This window comes from Leiobunum rupestre, chromosome 9, assembly GCF_980474605.1.
Source record: "Leiobunum rupestre chromosome 9, qqLeiRupe1.1.hap1, whole genome shotgun sequence".
Taxonomy (NCBI): Eukaryota; Metazoa; Arthropoda; class Arachnida; order Opiliones; family Sclerosomatidae; genus Leiobunum; species Leiobunum rupestre.
Window position 1 is genome coordinate 21,864,969 of NC_143392.1, and position 19,339 is coordinate 21,884,307.

At 35.7% G+C, this 19,339-nt stretch overlaps 1 long non-coding RNA gene across 1 annotated transcript; it reads right to left on the reverse strand.

Moving 5' to 3' along the window:
• Positions 1-1,298: 1,298 nt before the first annotated feature.
• On the reverse strand, positions 1,299-1,770 carry LOC149926854 (uncharacterized). Its single transcript, XR_016473795.1, has 3 exons — positions 1,739-1,770; positions 1,459-1,656; positions 1,299-1,365 (listed from the first exon to the last, which is right to left on the reverse strand). It is a non-coding gene; the product is annotated as an uncharacterized LOC149926854 (long non-coding RNA).
• Between the last annotated feature and the right edge of the window lie 17,569 nt (positions 1,771-19,339).

A 19,339-nucleotide genomic window follows, 5' to 3' on the forward strand; every position in this document is an offset into this window, starting at 1 on the left:
TTTGTCATTGAAAATTTTTGTCTACCACCTGCCGGTGAAAAAATACTTTTTCCAAATCCGAGAAATATTTTCCGATTCTTCTGAAATTTACAGATCGAAGAGGTCCATTACTAGAGAACATATCCTGAAAATTTAAGATTTTTAGTACGAGTGGTCTTCGAGAAAAATGTCCATGCCAAATATTTTCAGACACCCTGTATAAGAGAGTGTAAAGTCGCTTCGCTACAGAGAGGCGCCTCTCTTTAAAAAATCCGTGGTACGATTTTATTCGCCGAGAATGTCCACAATTCCCGGGCGTTTGATGGCGCTACTAGTATCTCCGGCGCGCGCTAGATTAGAGTTTGAGAAGACGCAAAAAAGGAAGAGTGTTTTAGGTATTTTTGCGAGTTTAATTTATTTTGAAATGTCTTGTTCGGCTTAAAATTGTAAATCGAATAAGACCCGTGAATCAGGGGCGTATTAATCATTAGGCACAGTAGGCACGTGCCTAGGGCGCCACTTTTCCAGGGGCGCCAATATTCTGATATCGTTTTTCCATTTTCTCAAACGTTTTGTTCAAAATTAGACAGACTAATGTAGTAAAACGAAGAAACTGTAAAACAGGTCACATTTAATCATTCTTCCGCGAATTTATTAAAAATATCGCTGAAATATCGTCACATTGGACGGACAGTAATCTTGTTGCACAATTATCCAAACGCTAAAAAATACGATAATGGTCCGATCCAAGGTTAAGGTTCTCCGTTGAAGGGAAATCAAACTATAGTAGATACTTAAAAGTTAGTAAGTTATATTTTTTAAATGGTTTTTGATTTTCAAAACAAAACCTGAAATCAACAGCTAGTTTGGATTTGGGGCGATAAAATTTTATGTGCCTAGGGGCGCCGTCAGTGTTAATCCGCCCCTGCCGTGAATACGCGTTTTAATTTAATAAGCCTATTCTAATACATTAACATTTCTTAAAAAAGTTAAAACTTAATAGTTCTGCAGTGGCTGCAAAATGTAAACAGTGAACAGCTCCAAAATAAAACTACAGATTACTTACACTTTAACCTCGTATTTTGCCGTCTTCATTTCACCGACGATTGTTTTAGGAGTATCAAAACCAAAAACAGGCTTACACCATTAGCTACACCTACTATTTTTTTTTTTGAAAATTGCAATGAAACCACGGTTTTCCCTAGGTAAACTGAAGGCAAAAACATATCCCGCCATGGTCTCTTACTGCCTTATGTTCATTTATAATTAATTCAAATAGTAGCAAATGAAAACCATAACATTGAAGGTTTCGTAGACTTCGGTCCATATGGAAGGTCAAAATAGTACGCAAATCAGGCCCTAGTATTCATGGTGAATGACATAAAACTGAAATTCAAACCACCAATTGGTTACTTCCTCACAAAAGATGCTTGTCACGAACAGACTTTGAAGATATTGCTTCATGATTGCGTAACTCACCTGAAACGTATTGGCCTTATTGTCAAAGCTGTAGTCTGTGACCAAGGAACAGGCAATCAAAATTTGTTCAAAAGTATGGGGATATCAGTGGAAAAGCCATTCATTGAAATTGATCCTCCACATCTCTTGAAAAGTGTGAGGAACAATTTCAAACGGTATCCCATAATAGTGGAAGGCAATCTAGTTTCTTGGGCAGTCCTAGAACATTTTATCAAAATAGACCAAGAAATTGGTAAGTTTCAAAGCACACATAAGCTGAAACGTAAACATATCAAGTTACCAGCATTTTCTAACATGAAAGTCAGTTTAGCTGCATACGACTTATAGCCCTCTTTTTACAAAATTATCATAAAATAACAATAACAGATCTCAATGTAAATTACAAAAGCGATTATTTAAAAAAAAAGAAAACAAAGTTATTGAAAACAGTAAAACAATTTTTTTTGGTACAAGACTAACAGAGCTTAGATGAGATTTGATTATTTATAATTAAACATTTCACTTTTAAAAAATCTTTTGACCGCCGAATATGTATTTAAATATTTTATAGTATTGTACAGTTGATAAAACATTTTAACCCCCGTACAAAAAATTTAGTTAATTTTTTTGGTTGTGTTACAGAAGGGCGGAGTTATTGCAGTTTCTGCTCTTGTAACTGTTGATATATGTTGTCACCATCACCTTCTCTGTTTCTATAATACTAACAAACTTCGGAACACTACAATCTTTGTAGAATTTCCCAAACAGTTTCTCCGCAAAAGCTCTATAAATTTATCCTTAGCCTGGTTATTTCATTTCTACCCGCGAAAGCACCCCAGAAACAAGATATTTTCAGATCATTCGATGGTCGGTAGGCACAAGTATGTCAATCTGTGACTTCGGAACTGTATTTCGAGAGAAGAAAGTAACAAGCCACAATGTTTTCATCGTCTAGTTGCAGTTGACAGCATTGGCAAACGACTATGGCAAATGAAACCCGTTCGTAAATCCAGCAATCAAAATTGCCCTTTGTTGAAACTACTTTCTTCGTCTTTAAAAGGCGTCTTTTAATTTGATTTTGCCATTCTCCTTTTCCGCTATAAAATCTATTAACATTATCATAAGCCTATCAAGGTCCCCCTAAGTTTGAATTGGGTTTAAGGGCCCATGTATTCAACACTAGAAAGGCGCGTGAAAAAAAAAATTCGGATCTACGCTACCTGGCGGAAAAAAGAGCAAATCCTTGCAATCCCCTCACCCCTATATCCTATACTACCACTTGCCATCTACGAAGAATTTTCCGGTAGCATGCATTGGGAGATTAGTGCATTGGTTTTTCAACATTAGGTGGATAGGTGGATTCATGTAGCCAGTTTGCCCAGTCATTAGATTAACGTTAAAACGCCATTCGTTTCAAACTTGAGCCCCAAATCGAAAAAGTAAACTTAGACCAAAGCGCTGACATTGGTGGTCGACCAGGTGGTCTATTACGCACTTTGCTAATTTAAAACAAAAAAATACTAGGGCGTCATAAAACCCGAACGGGTATTTTTGACAAAAACCTGAGCGGAGCGAGCTAGCGACAATATAAATAATAGTTGATTTTATAAAATGTCTTTACGCTTGCCCAACTTGTTGAAATGTTGCCCAACTTGTTGAAATGTTGCCCTGGAATAGTTCAGTCAATGCCTAAGAATGAGTTCATAAGCTCTTTAGTGGGAGAGAAAACGGATCCACAGCTGAAGCGGGGAGGCAACATTTCAACAAGATGGCCAAGGTTATTTTATAAAAAGAACTATTCAAATATTGATCACACATTTAAAGAAATTAAGGTAAGAACTTTTATTTTTATGACATACATATCACAGTAGTTTTTTTTTTTGGAAGCTAGTCCGGTCTTACTATTGACTTTCAAAAGTCGTTCTAAATTTGGAGGGCGAAAGGTAATTGCACAATATATTTTAATATTTTCATTATAAAATTTCCATTATAAAATTACGTTTGTAATTATAAAATTACGTTTGTAATTATAAAATTACGTTTGTAATTATAAAATTACGTTTGTAATTATAAAATTACGTTTGTAATTATAAAATTACGTTTGTAATTATAAAATTACGTTTGTAATTATAAAATTACGTTTGTAATTATAAAATTACGTTTGTAATTATAAAATTACGTTTGTAATTATAAAATTACGTTTGTAATTATAAAATTACGTTTGTAATTATAAAATTACGTTTGTAATTATAAAATTACGTTTGTAATTATAAAATTACGTTTGTAATTATAAAATTACGTTTGTAATTATAAAATTACGTTTGTAATTATAAAATTACGTTTGTAATTATAAAATTAAGTTTGTAATTATAAAATTACGTCTGCCTTCCGTTTCTAATATATCCTTAGACGTTCCCTTTGCAATTCTGGTGCGCGACCGCTTACAACCACCAAATAAACCCACTTTCCTACTCAGTCGACGGCTTGCAAAACACCCGTCAAAAAGGCAGCCGTTGATTTCAATACTTCTCCGGCCCACAAAACGCCCGTTAAAAAGGCAGCCGCCCCTCCAGCAAAGTAACTATCTTTCCCGTTAATGAATTTCTAAAATATGGAATTTTTTTATTAAATAACGTTATTCTAAAAGGAGAAACCTTACGGACGATCTGGTGTTTAACGTCGACAGAACGACGAATTCGACAAATTGGCCAGTTTGATACCGTTCACTTTAATGTCTGGGGAAACTGTGATGAAATTATGGAGAGGAGTAGTTGAGGTGGAGGAAACTCGCAGTGGTGGTATATCCATCGAAGTTTTATTAGTTGAAATACGAGTGTAAATAAATGTGTAATCCAATCGTAGAATAAAAATCTAAAAATTCGAAATGGTTTTATGTAGTCTTTACCTATCTAACCCTTTTCTCTAGCATGCACTCGGAGCGCGAACGGACAAAACTTTCCCATAGAACTCGCTGCTAAGAAAGCTACGCTCTGCTCAATAATACATTTCAATTAATTTTAGATTTTATATTTCCAATTAGAAATCTTGTTTTTCAGAAGCAACGTTATTCGAAACTCACCCAAACACTCTACGCAATTGAAACTCATTTTACCCTTATGAGTTCGGGTTAACAGATTCGTCGTTAATCAGGTAAAATAAGCTTCCGCGGAAATTCATTCTCGGATCAGTAGATGAAGTGTGTATTACCTCCACAAACGGAAATTAGCTTTACCTTATTCGCGGAAATAACGAGTTTCCTCAAAAGAGAATTCGTCATTATAACAACCAAAATAAATAACTATTTTTCTTCTATGGTTAATTGAAAATTGTAGATGGAAAGGATTGCAAAATTTTGGCCTGTTCCCATTTTTTATTTATTATTAAGAAAAATACAAGTTACGAAGCTAGAATGGCTTGTATATAACCCACAAGTGGAAAAGCAAGAAAAAAAAATTAAACGGTAGAATGGAGAAACTCCCGAGTGCGGCTGCGAAAAGTCCAACGAGATTGAGCAGAAAGTACATCTGCGGGGAGGGAGTTCCAGGTTTGGATAGCACGGAAAGCAAGGTGCCATTGACGTTGTTTGGTCCGGGCCCGTGGTTTGAATATTTTTGCTGCATGACCCCTGGTCTTGCGAAGAGTGTCTAATTTGAAGAAAGCGGACAACTGGAGAGCAGACTGACCCGACCACATGCTCCAGATACACACCAGGTCGCGTGTCTGAGAAGCGGGGAGTCCAGCTTGAGGGCCTCATTCCGCGCAACCGGAGGAAGGCACTCGAGGCCCTTAGTGAGTTTAGTAAAACGGTTGTGGGCTTTTGTAAGGTTGTCCCGGTCACCTTGAAGGGGCGGGCTCCACACTTCGGATCCAAAGTTGATATAGGGCAAGACAAGAGAGTTGTACAGGGTACGTATCAGCCGTGGGGAGCGAAAATAAAAAGAGCGACGTGTCAAGCCGGTGATAGAATTAATCTTTTTAACAGCTTTTGCGCAGTGGTGACTGAAGTTGAGGGAGGAGTCCACCCAAACTCCGAGATCGCGCACCGGAGAATCACTGGTCGAGATAGTAGAACCACCCAAAAAGTACGAAGCACAGGGATTAGAACGCCCAAGGTGGTTCACTCCACATTTAGAGACATTAAATTCCATTTTGTGAGCTTTAGCCCAGGCCGCCACAGCCTGGAGGTCTTGATTGAGGCGCTGTTGATCTAATGAGGTGGAAACCTGGTTTGCTAATTTTGAGTCGTCGGCAAATAAGTAGAGTCGAGAGTGCTGGACCACCTGCGGCATGGGATTCTAGGTGAAAATGTACAAAGGTATAATTGTATAAAATTTTTATTCCTAGGAAAAAATGTACATGGTAAAAATGTACACGTGTTTAAAGTTACACGGTAAAAATGACCATCGAGAAAAAAATTATTTTTTTAAGTATTTAAAAGCTCTAGCATATTATTATTTTTTAATACTAAGTATATAAAATCTCTAGCATAATTATGCTTCGTTTTAGTTCTAAACTTATGGTCGTTCGATATGGAAGGAAAAATGTTAGTGAGAAGTTTATTTCTAAACGGTGTTAGTAAAAATATTCGGTTTGGAAACCCCGACGTGTAAACGATTTTGTAATTGTTTTTAATAAAAATTTGTACATTTTTGCCCTTTTGATGTACATGTTTATCTTGTACATTTTTGCCCTTTTGATGTACATGTTTATCTTGTACATTTTTGCCCTTTTGATGTACATGTTTATCTTGTACATTTTTACCTGGGTAAAAATGTCCTGTACATTTTTACCTTTGTACAAAATGACCGACTACCGCGGCATGGAATTGATGAAAACGGTGAAAAGGATCGGACCAAGCACACTCCCCTGGGGAACCCCTGTGAGAGGAGTTTGTGGTGGTGAAGCATACCCTTGAAGGACAACAGAATGCCGACGCCCGATGACGAAGTTGGAGAGACATGTGAGAGCAGCTCCCGTAATACCAGCTTTCTGCAGAGCAGCAATCAATTCAGGATGGGGAATGGTATCGAACGCTTTTCTGATGTCTAGATAGATGACATCGACAGGCTTCCCCTCATCCAACCAGGTGGTCCAGTCGTTGGTGGTGGACAAGAGATTAGTGGTGCAAGAATGTTTGACGCGAAATCCATGTTGAGACGGATGGAGAAAACTGGTGGCCTCCAGGAAGGCACGGATGGGTTTATCAACCAAGCGTTCTCCAATTCGAGCAACGTGACAGGTGTTGGCAATAGGGCGGTAATTGGCAGGGTTGTCACGGGCGCCAGCTTTATGAATCGGAGTGATGTTGGCACTCTTACATTGCTGGGGTACAATCCCTGTAGTGAAACTCATATTGTACATGATGCATAACGGAGAGGCGAGCGCATTGGCTAGGAGTTTAAGCAGGAACGGGTGTAGCCCATCGGGGCCAGCAGATTGGGTAGAGTTCAACGACAGCAGTTGTTTGTGTACATCAGCCGCAGTACAAGAAAAGGAGTCGAGAGAAGGCTGGGTGTGGGAGGCACAGTAGAGGGCGAAAATGATTGATTGACAGTAGAGGAAACAGAGATTAAATGGTCAGTGAGGATAGTAGCCATCAAACTAGGTTCAGTGACAAGTTGGCCATCAGAGGTCCTCATCGCTGTAATAGTGAATTTAGTTCGCCGCAATCTATTAACATGACTGTAGAAGACCTTCGGATTGGAAGCAATTTGCGCAGTGAGGTCAGCTTCAAATTTGCGCTTAAAGTTCCGACTAGCATTAGTTACGGCATTCCTGGCATTTTTGTTCGCAGCGTAGTCCTTTTCAACCCGAGATTGGGAGTACCCACGGCATTTAGAACGCACGTACTGCGCCCAGGTAGTGGTTTTAAAATGTAAAGATTTCTGGAAGCGTGCAGAGAAATGAGCCGGACGAAGAGGACGGATGACCCGAAGAGGAACAAAACGCTGAATACCGTCATGAAGGATGGCCGAAAAACGGGACCAGCAGAATTCAACATCGCCAGAGCCAAATTCAGCTCGCCAGTCGACCTGGGAGATAAAGGTACCGAACGAGTCGTAGTCCCCTCTGAAGAAGTCACGACATTGGCGGTGATGCACCGATGGTGTTGGGCAGGCGATGCATAAGAGAATGAAATTGTGGTCACTTTTACCCAGTGGAGGGAGCTGTTTGACATCGTAGACAAGGTGTTCTTCAATAGAGAAGACAAGGTCCAGTGTACTAGGGCGCTGGAAGACATACCCCAAACGGGTGTGACAGTAGATGGACTGTGTTAAGTTGGCGTCAGTGACCATTTCGAAAAAACGCTTAGTGGCGGCATCAGCTGGGGGAACAGTGCGTCCTAAGGACCAGTTTACGTAGGGATAGTTAAAGTCCCCCAGCAGTATTAACTCCGAGCGAAGAGTTGCATTGAAGCGGAGAGTGGCTTGTAGGACGTCTAGCAGTTTAGTGTGGTTGTCAAAGGAGGGAGACCGGTAAAGATAATAATAATAATAATAATCAGCTAGGCTAATACCCAAGGCACCACCTTAGGCCTAAGTCATCATGCGACTTTTGAAGAAGGCAGAACAGGAACGAACGTCCCGGGACGGAACACTGAACAATCAGGAAATCCAGCCCGTACTGGGAGGAGAGGGTGTCTGAGTCAGATGGTGACAGGATATGGTGCTGCAGCACAGTGCAGGAAGTAGAAACATGAGAGCGACACCCCCTCCCTTTTGGGAACCAGAGCGGTCCCGGCGGAATATAGTAAACTGCGGCAGCCTCAGTTCGCCATCAAAGACCTCAGGTTTGAGACCAGTTACCGTGAGAGCAACTATATCGACGTGGTTGGTGTAGATTATAGAGGCAAGTTCCGACGTCTTGTAGGTGGTTAGAGTACAGGGGTTGGTCAGCAGAAGCAAAAGCGGTTGACGTCGGGAAGAGTCACTCAGTGAGTTGGGAATAAACAGCCCAGCAAGGGGGTTCAGACAAGAAGATTGAGGAGTATTAGCAGTATTTACAGGAACCGCAGGAAGACAACCATCCTGAGTCGAATCAATAGCCGCGACAAGAACATTATCGTGCTTGGACGAATCCGCAGGGTTAGTTAGAGATTTCCAGTCAGTTTCCGGGCAATTTAGTAAAGTTGGCAAAAATGATAGCTCACCTCGCTTTTCACATGTACGGAGGCTTCGAGCGTTTAAAAGTAGATAGTTTGAGGAAGGGAAAGGCGCAGGAGGAAGGTTACCCATCGGGTGCGAATGTGGCGCCAGAATGGTTGTTTGAGTAAATGAATGTGGCCCAGGAATGGTTATTTGAGTAAACGAATGTAGTGCAGGAATGGTTGTTTGAGTAGATGAATGCGATGCAGGAATTGTTGTTTGAGTAAAAGAATATGGCGCCGGTATGGTTTTTTGAGGAAATGCTTGTCAGTATTGTTGAGGGGGGCATTGTTGCCCTGAGTTGGACGATGCCGACGGGAGTGAGTATTGTTCATACCCCAAGGGTACAAAATTTGGGGAAATAGTTGAGCAGTAACTGTGTGGTTGAGGAATGGTAGGCATGACGAATTGTGGGAGGTTCGATAGGTGTTGAGGATGGTGCGATGCATGATGGGACCATTGGGGACTTGGTGGAAAGTGAGTAGGTGATGAATGTACCCCTAATTGTTGAGGTTTTTGAGAGTTGAAGTGTCCATGGTTCGGTGGGAAGGTACTTTGTGGATAGCTCCGGTTGTATGAGTAGGGGGAAATGGGAGACGTGGTGTAGCATTTCGATGAGGGTTGGAGGCTAACGGTATTGGTACAACTTTGTAATTCCAAACGCGAAGTCAGTAACAAGCCAGAAATGTCTTTGCCTCAAAGGATACATGATGGATTCAGACGGGAGCACTTGTGTCGGTAAGCAAAGTACTTAAATTTGAATTTTTTTACCTTATATTTATCAAAAGCTTGGCGTAGGGAAAGAAAAGCAAAATGAACTAAAAAACGTACGTTGTTATATATTTTTAATATTTTACTTTGGCTTATGAAGTGCTTACGATTTCTCCCACCTTAAGGGTAAGAATACTTGGTAGAAACGTAATACTTTTTGAAGAAAAAATTTAATGTTATATTTATAAGGTGTTTACAAATAAATGTCACGTTAACAAAAATGCAATTTTTAATTAAAACAAAGCGTTTAGATCCGTGTTTCGTCATTCAGTCTAAAGACATTGAACAATCGTTCGTCCTAATGAAGTAGTTTACAAACAGTTATTTTCTGAAAAGAAAACAGCGATAATGACGATTATTTATTTAAATATTGTTTTCTTTATTTTGTTGAATTTTTGGTCATAAAGTGGAAGAGTTTAATGAGAATCGTTTAGATAGCTGTTAAATTATTTCAATTTTCCTCCAGGGCCCCAAAATATTTGTTGAATCTCTTAGTAATCTGAGAAACTGGCTTCAAAATCTAGCCAAAAATGTATTGATAATTAAGTTAAAATAATAAGCAAAAACGAGTGTTCAAACTTTTAGTAGGATCCACCGACCCATGGTGAATAAATATGGAAAGATACAACAATATAGTGTGGCTTCATGCGTTATAGTCGAATATATTAAAATATCTTGGCTTTTCAGATGTGGACGAATGTGAAAACACAAAGTTGTGCAGTCAGACTTGCGTCAATACACTAGGATCCTACAAATGCGAATGTAGAACTGGTTATGATCTAGCTGAGGACGGTCCTTGTCTTTTGAATGGAAAGGGTAATTGGATTCGACTTAGGCCGTAAGGAAAATTTTCTAGAAATATCAAAAACTTGTTTATAGTATTTTATTTTGTTTGGAAAAGTTCTTCCAATTTTAGGAATAGCCCACTGAAATTATATTTCAAAAACTATTTAGTACGAAGTTACCTATTTGGTGCAAAACAAAAGTATATTATTAGTACAAATGTTTTAATTTAATAAATAAAAACGTATTACAGAATAATACAAAACCTTATACCACAAAGAAAGGTATATTAATTGCTAAACTTATAGCTTTTTTTGAGAAATGTAGCGTTAATTATCACAAAAAGACACAGAAAACGACGTATTTCGAAAAATACATATAATAACAAAAATGCTTAATTTTAAGAAGAAATAAATCAAACATAATATATTTTAGTTTTTACCAAAGATTTAGACTCAAGCAAATACTTCCTTTCCCCTCACCTTCGCCCAAAATTAAACTTCTAACAAACATTTTTATTATTCAGAAATCTATAGCTATATGCTGTCTTAGAGGAATAAACGCTATTTTAGGTCAAAACGATAGAACTGAAGATTTTAATAAATGACTTCAAAAGCAGAAAGCAAAATCTTAGGTGCCAATGATCTGCAAAGAGCCTTTTCGAAAAAGTGTAATTTCTCTACGGGTTTGCCTTAGCTAGGATGAAACTATTGCTTAGAAAATTTATTTTAACTGAAGGTCGATTAGAGAAAATGGACGAAAGAGTTCATCGCAAATAATTGTATAAATACCTATACATTAACTGTAGGTACATCAAACAATTTGAGACCCTTTTTCCGTGATGGCTTTTCGAAACACAAATTATTTTCGCAACACCGTTACGGAATTGTTTTAATAATAATCACATTGTCTAAAACCAGATGTTTACAATAAACACCCTTCGGAGGGAGTAACTAACTCCCTATACCACCAATGCTAAAATCGTGTAACATCAAAGTTTCGGCAATCACTATAGAAATAGCTTCGCGAGGCCGGACCAATAAATAAAGGCCTAATAGTCTTTGGTGGCCTTGGAAAAATAGTTAAATGTAGGTTTTTTCTTTCGCGACTCTCGGGACAAGCTCTGCAGTTGGGCTTCGAAATCACGCTGAAATTTACGAAATGGGCGCTGATACTCAATGTATTTTTTTTGTGAAAGACAAGTGTGATAAACCAACTCAAACACGAGATTTGAAACGAAAACGAGTAGAAAGTTTACAAGATGGAAATGAGAAGAAAGATTCACAAAAACAGAGAATGGTAAATATTTTTAAGCCTTGGCTGTATGTTTAAGGTAAAAGTTTTACGGATTAATGTTGCTTTTCTCATAGGATATTAGTCCAGTTATTATAAAACAGAATGAAAAACATCAAATAATCAAAGATTTTTTTTATCGTATCAGACCATAGACATTAGAATAAGAATAACCTGGACAAATTATTGATAGTCAGGAAGAGCGCGTGCTTGAGTCGGAAAATTCATCTCTCCACGTCATTTCGCGTGCTCTGCGCCAGATGGCGAAAATACGTGGCGCTGTCTATCGAGTAACGGAGTAATTAAAAAATGTGGGAAATTCAAGTCATACGTATTCTAAACCCAAACTTTTTAGGTTTGACGCAAAATGTAAGGGATTGAATTTCAGTAAATAAAGTTTGATTTTGGAAATATTCGAATTTTAATATCTAAAATGGGTAAAAAATGTGCTGTTACCAACTGTAAAAGTCGTTCTACGAATGAGAAAATATCTTTTCATAAGTATAAGTTTCAATTGTTATGTTTATTTTCAATAATTTTTCATATAAACTTTTTATGGTTAAGTTTTCCTCAATCTAACGTACATCAACGCAAAAAATGGCTAAATTTTATAAGCCGGTTAAACTTCAAACCTGGAAATAACCATTTTGTGTGTGGAAAACCCTTCAAAGATGATGACTTTCGCGTTGGCAAAAAGGGGAGTCATGGTCAACTGCGGAAAATACTAAAAGAATGCGTAATTCCTTCTGTCTTTTTGGAAAAAATAATTTTGAATTTAAACCTTAAATTTAATAACACTGGAACAAAAGTATTTAATTATTTAGTGTTAAATTAAAGTAGTAATGGGTAGCTACCTAATAAACGGCTTTATAGCGGAGCTATAGCAAGCACAATGACATGGAGACTTTTTCCGAGATGCCTGGAACCAACAGTGCACTTCCTAGTACTGAGAATCTTTCAGAGACATGAGATTTTCCAATAATCTCTACATTCTTGTATCAAAATGAATACTTCCGTGGTCTTGAGTTGGAAGTAAAAACAGGCGATTTCACAGAAGTAAGTAGTTGTCCAGGGACGTCATTTCAAGATTTTACCAGGGGGAGGGGGCTCAGTGCTCCAGAAAACACCTTTTTTTTAAATGCCAAAAATGCGTCAAATTTATTTTTTTTATTTTTAATCTAAATATATAGTTATTTCCCTATTTTGGTGAATATTCAATTTATACATTCACAATTTAATTGAACTAACGCAGAAACACAAAAGTTTTCGGTCATAAATAAAAATTTGCACAAGGGTCAAAAAGTCAGTGTCCAAATGACGTCCATGTAGCTATCCTAACTGGTGTCTATGTTATAAATAATGTAGGCACCGCCCTAATAATCAATATATTAGTTTTTACTGTTTTGGTAAATAACTTGAAATTAGATTAAATTTTTTGAAATCCGCAGTATGTAGGGATGGAAGTGGAGACCTCAAATGACAAATCACCTAATGAATTTACTGAAATGAATTTGACGAAAGATGACCAAATGATTGAAGTTCTTGGTTTTGAAACAACGGATATTGAAAATGATAAGTCCTTAGGGAAAAACAAATCACGATCATGTAGGCAATTGAAGCAGAACTTAATACTTGCCTGCTTAATATTAACAAATATTCTGTTTATGAATTACAGACATATTTCAGTGGTATTGAATCTCCAACGCTGATTCGTGGAAAGGAAACGCTTGAGATTCAAACTGGAGCAATGGAGACTGTGGAGTTTCAAAATAAATCGACTCAAACATCATTGCACTGTTTTTAGCGCTCCAAAGAAGTTTATAAATTGAAAGGAACAAAGTCCAAACTCTTCGGAAACAACTCAAAATAGCTAAACAAGCAAAGAAAAGAAAAGATTTAAAATTGTCTTCTCTGAAGCACATGCTTCATCAAATTACGAGAAAAAATCTGCTCTAATTTTTCATATAAACTTTTTATGGTTAAGTTTTCCTCAATCTAACGTACATCAACGCAAAAAATGGCTAAATTTTATAAGCCGGTTAAACTTCAAACCTGGAAATAACCATTTTGTGTGTGGAAAACCCTTCAAAGATGATGACTTTCGCGTTGGCAAAAAGGGGAGTCATGGTCAACTGCGGAAAATACTAAAAGAATGCGTAATTCCTTCTGTCTTTTTGGAAAAAATAATTTTGAATTTAAACCTTAAATTTAATAACACTGGAACAAAAGTATTTAATTATTTAGTGTTAAATTAAAGTAGTAATGGGTAGCTACCTAATAAACGGCTTTATAGCGGAGCTATAGCAAGCACAATGACATGGAGACTTTTTCCGAGATGCCTGGAACCAACAGTGCACTTCCTAGTACTGAGAATCTTTCAGAGACATGAGATTTTCCAATAATCTCTACATTCTTGTATCAAAATGAATACTTCCGTGGTCTTGAGTTGGAAGTAAAAACAGGCGATTTCACAGAAGTAAGTAGTTGTCCAGGGACGTCATTTCAAGATTTTACCAGGGGGAGGGGGCTCAGTGCTCCAGAAAACACCTTTTTTTTAAATGCCAAAAATGCGTCAAATTTATTTTTTTTTATTTTTAATCTAAATATATAGTTATTTCCCTATTTTGGTGAATATTCAATTTATACATTCACAATTTAATTGAACTAACGCAGAAACACAAAAGTTTTCGGTCATAAATAAAAATTTGCACAAGGGTCAAAAAGTCAGTGTCCAAATGACGTCCATGTAGCTATCCTAACTGGTGTCTATGTTATAAATAATGTAGGCACCGCCCTAATAATCAATATATTAGTTTTTACTGTTTTGGTAAATAACTTGAAATTAGATTAAATTTTTTGAAATCCGCAGTATGTAGGGATGGAAGTGGAGACCTCAAATGACAAATCACCTAATGAATTTACTGAAATGAATTTGACGAAAGATGACCAAATGATTGAAGTTCTTGGTTTTGAAACAACGGATATTGAAAATGATAAGTCCTTAGGGAAAAACAAATCACGATCATGTAGGCAATTGAAGCAGAACTTAATACTTGCCTGCTTAATATTAACAAATATTCTGTTTATGAATTACAGACATATTTCAGTGGTATTGAATCTCCAACGCTGATTCGTGGAAAGGAAACGCTTGAGATTCAAACTGGAGCAATGGAGACTGTGGAGTTTCAAAATAAATCGACTCAAACATCATTGCACTGTTTTTAGCGCTCCAAAGAAGTTTATAAATTGAAAGGAACAAAGTCCAAACTCTTCGGAAACAACTCAAAATAGCTAAACAAGCAAAGAAAAGAAAAGATTTAAAATTGTCTTCTCTGAAGCACATGCTTCATCAAATTACGAGAAAAAATCTGCTCTAATTTTTCATATAAACTTTTTATGGTTAAGTTTTCCTCAATCTAACGTACATCAACGCAAAAAATGGCTAAATTTTATAAGCCGGTTAAACTTCAAACCTGGAAATAACCATTTTGTGTGTGGAAAACCCTTCAAAGATGATGACTTTCGCGTTGGCAAAAAGGGGAGTCATGGTCAACTGCGGAAAATACTAAAAGAATGCGTAATTCCTTCTGTCTTTTTGGAAAAAATAATTTTGAATTTAAACCTTAAATTTAATAACACTGGAACAAAAGTATTTAATTATTTAGTGTTAAATTAAAGTAGTAATGGGTAGCTACCTAATAAACGGCTTTATAGCGGAGCTATAGCAAGCACAATGACATGGAGACTTTTTCCGAGATGCCTGGAACCAACAGTGCACTTCCTAGTACTGAGAATCTTTCAGAGACATGAGATTTTCCAATAATCTCTACATTCTTGTATCAAAATGAATACTTCTGTGGTCTTGAGTTGGAAGTAAAAACAGGCGATTTCACAGAAGTAAGTAGTTGTCCAGGGACGTCATTTCAAGATTTTACCAGGGGGAGGGGGCTCAGTGCTCCAGAAAACACCTTTTTTTTAAATGCCAAAAATGCGTCAAATTTATTTTTTTTTATTTTTAATCTAAATATATAGTTATTTCCCTATTTTGGTGAATATTCAATTTATACATTCACAATTTAATTGAACTAACGCAGAAACACAAAAGTTTTCGGTCATAAATAAAAATTTGCACAAGGGTCAAAAAGTCAGTGTCCAAATGACGTCCATGTAGCTATCCTAACTGGTGTCTATGTTATAAATAATGTAGGCACCGCCCTAATAATCAATATATTAGTTTTTACTGTTTTGGTAAATAACTTGAAATTAGATTAAATTTTTTGAAATCCGCAGTATGTAGGGATGGAAGTGGAGACCTCAAATGACAAATCACCTAATGAATTTACTGAAATGAATTTGACGAAAGATGACCAAATGATTGAAGTTCTTGGTTTTGAAACAACGGATATTGAAAATGATATGTCCTTAGGGAAAAACAAATCACGATCATGTAGGCAATTGAAGCAGAACTTAATACTTGCCTGCTTAATATTAACAAATATTCTGTTTATGAATTACAGACATATTTCAGTGGTATTGAATCTCCAACGCTGATTCGTGGAAAGGAAACGCTTGAGATTCAAACTGGAGCAATGGAGACTGTGGAGTTTCAAAATAAATCGACTCAAACATCATTGCACTGTTTTTAGCGCTCCAAAGAAGTTTATAAATTGAAAGGAACAAAGTCCAAACTCTTCGGAAACAACTCAAAATAGCGAAACAAGCAAAGAAAAGAAAAGATTTAAAATTGTCTTCTCTGAAGCACATGCTTCATCAAATTACGAGAAAAAATCTGCTCTTAGAAGAAAATGCGCTCGACATTGAACAGAGGTTTGGATCAAAAAATCTGCTCTTAGAAGAAAATGCGCTCGACATTGAACAGAGGTTTGGATCAAAAAATCTGCTCTTAGAAGAAAATGCGCTCAACATTGAACAGAGGTTTGGATCAAAAAATCTGCTCTTAGAAGAAAATGCGCTCGACATTGAACAGAGGTTTGGATAAACAAATTTGCTCTTAGAAGAAAATGCGCTCGATATTGAACAGAGGTTTGGATCAAAAAATCTGCTCTTAGAAGAAAATTCGCTCGACATTGAACAGAGGTTTGGATCAACTTCAATTGAGTTGTTTAAATTTTTCCACCAAACAGGAATAAAAAATAAAAAGAAGCAAAAATATCCTCAGTTAATTCGAAGTTTTGCTATGACAATGCATTTTTATTCGCCAAAAGCATACCAATTTCTAAGAAAACATCTATGTCTTCCGCATGTCAGCACACTACGTGAATGGTCAAATAAAGTTGATGGTAAACCAGGATTTACATTTGAGAGCTTCGAATACATGAAAAATGAGGTTAACACAATTGAACACTCACTTCTGATAGCTATAAGAAAACACACAGAATGGACCGGCAAGGAATTTTCCGGATACGTAAATGTCGGGTTAGAACATGACACACAAGATACAGATGAAATCGCCACTTCAGCACTGGTTTTTATGGCGGTAGCCATCAATATGCACTGGAAAGTACCTATTGGATATTTCCTTGTCCATGGAACCCCAAGCTATTTGCTTAAGAATCTTGTGACAGAATGCCTATTTGAACTACAAAAAACCGGGGCCAAATGTATAGCATTAGTTTGTGACGGACTCAATAACTTGTTATTATAATAGGTGGTCCCGAATTTTGTTCGCTTATTCCAAAGCTCAAATGTTACACTTTTTACTCCTCCTCGAAAGGAGATGTAGAGGGAGTAATCTAGCTTATATAGAAAATTCGTCTGCTTAAATTTCGTTTCACGAAAACATGACGGGTTTTGAACATCTTCACTTTTGGCAAGCTTTTAATAACGAAAATCCAATTGTTAAATGCTATTTAATGACTTTAAAAGTTGCTTGATGACTTAGGCCTAAGGTGGTGTCTTGGGTATTAGCCTAGCTGATTATTATTAAATAAATAAGAAAAATGAGTCCTATATATTGATGACCTCACCATCTTAAAAACTAAACAAATAAATAACCTTTAACCTTTAACTACTCCCTTCTTACTCCAACTCGTTTTTTTTCTTCAAGATAGAATTGGATTAAAATGACGTCAAAGGGCTACACTTTTTAACCTGCGAAAAAAAAACCCAGAACAGGCGAAAAAAAACCACCTAATAACTGAAGAAATCATTGAATGCCGTTTCCCAAATCCTGGTACAAACAAAAAATGTTTCGTTGGCGCACCCAGAAAGTGAAAATTTAATGAATTTCTTCGCTACATGGGGGGCCTGGTGGCCCATTTCCTAAAAGTAGTGTTTCAAGAGGGAATTAGCATCTGGTGCGCCATCCTATTGTCATGTCAGTGTTGGGTAAAATACTTTACTTTCGGTATTTAAAATGAAATACTAAATACTTTACTTTCGGTATTTAAAATGAAATACTAAATACTTTACTCTCGGTATTTAAAATGAAATACTAAATACTTTACTTTCGGTATTTAAAATGAAATACTAAATACTTTACTTTCGGTATTTAAAATGAAATACTAAATACTTTACTTTCGGTATTTAAAATGAAATACTAAATACTTTACTTTCGGTATTTAAAATGAAATACTAAATACTTTTAACGTTAAGTATTTAAAATGAAATACTAAATACTTTTAACGTTAAGTATTTAAAATAAAATACTTTATTTTAGTATTTTAAAATACTAAATACTCAAAATACTGTAATTTCTTGAAAAGCCGAAAAAATGCCAGAATATTCGAAAGAACGAGAATATTCCACTTTTACGTGCTATTTAAAAGACTGATTGTCTCGTAAGACTAGAGTACTCGCCACTCCAAAGTCACCACGGGTGATAAGCGGAATTTTGTCACGAGTTTGTGGGTGAATATGAATTACGCGTATTTCTTCCACTTGCGACTTGATGGTGTTTTGTCCCTGACAATTTAATTGTATAGAAACTATTTGATTTATAAAGTATTTTCGCTAATAATATTCAGTATTTTGTTCAAATACAAGAAAAAATTTATTTAAAATAAAATACTAAATACATTTCTTTAAAAGTATTTAAAATAAAATACTAAATACATTTCTTTAAAAGTATTTAAAATAAAATACTAAATACATTTCTTTAAAAGTATTTAAAATAAAATACTTAATACATTTCATTAAAAGTATTTAAAATAAAATACTAAATACATTTCTTTAAAAGTATTTAAAATAAAATACTAAATACATTTCTTTAAAAGTATTTAAAATAAAATACTAAATACATTTCTTTAAAAGTATTTAAAATAAAATACTAAATACATTTCTTTAAAAGTATTTAAAATAAAATACTAAATACGGAAAAAGTATTTAAAATAAAATACTAAATACGGAAAAAGTATTTAAAATAAAATACTAAATGCTGAAAAAGTATTTAAAATAAAATACTAAATACTGAAAAAGTATTTAAAATAAAATACTAAATACTGAAAAAGTATTTAAAATAAAATACTAAATACTGAAAAAGTATTTAAAATAAAATACTAAATACTGAAAAAGTATTTAAAATAAAATACTAAATACTGAAAAAGTATTTAAAATAAAATAGTAAATACTGTAAAAGTATTTAAAATAAAATAGTAAATACTGAAAAAGTATTTAAAATAAAATACTAAATACTGAAAAAGTATTTAAAATAAAATTTTAAATACTGAAAGTATTTAAAATAAATTACTAAATACTGAAAAAGTATTTAAAATACTACCCAACACTGCTTATTTAAACATTACTATGTTTTATATTTTCCTTCCAGCGGATCCAGGTGAAACGGTTCACTTCATCCTTGACGCTTGCCATATGATCAAACTTTTTAGAAATTTATTTGAGCACTTTGGTATCTTGATAGACCGGCGAACTGGTGAAGTAAGAAAAATACA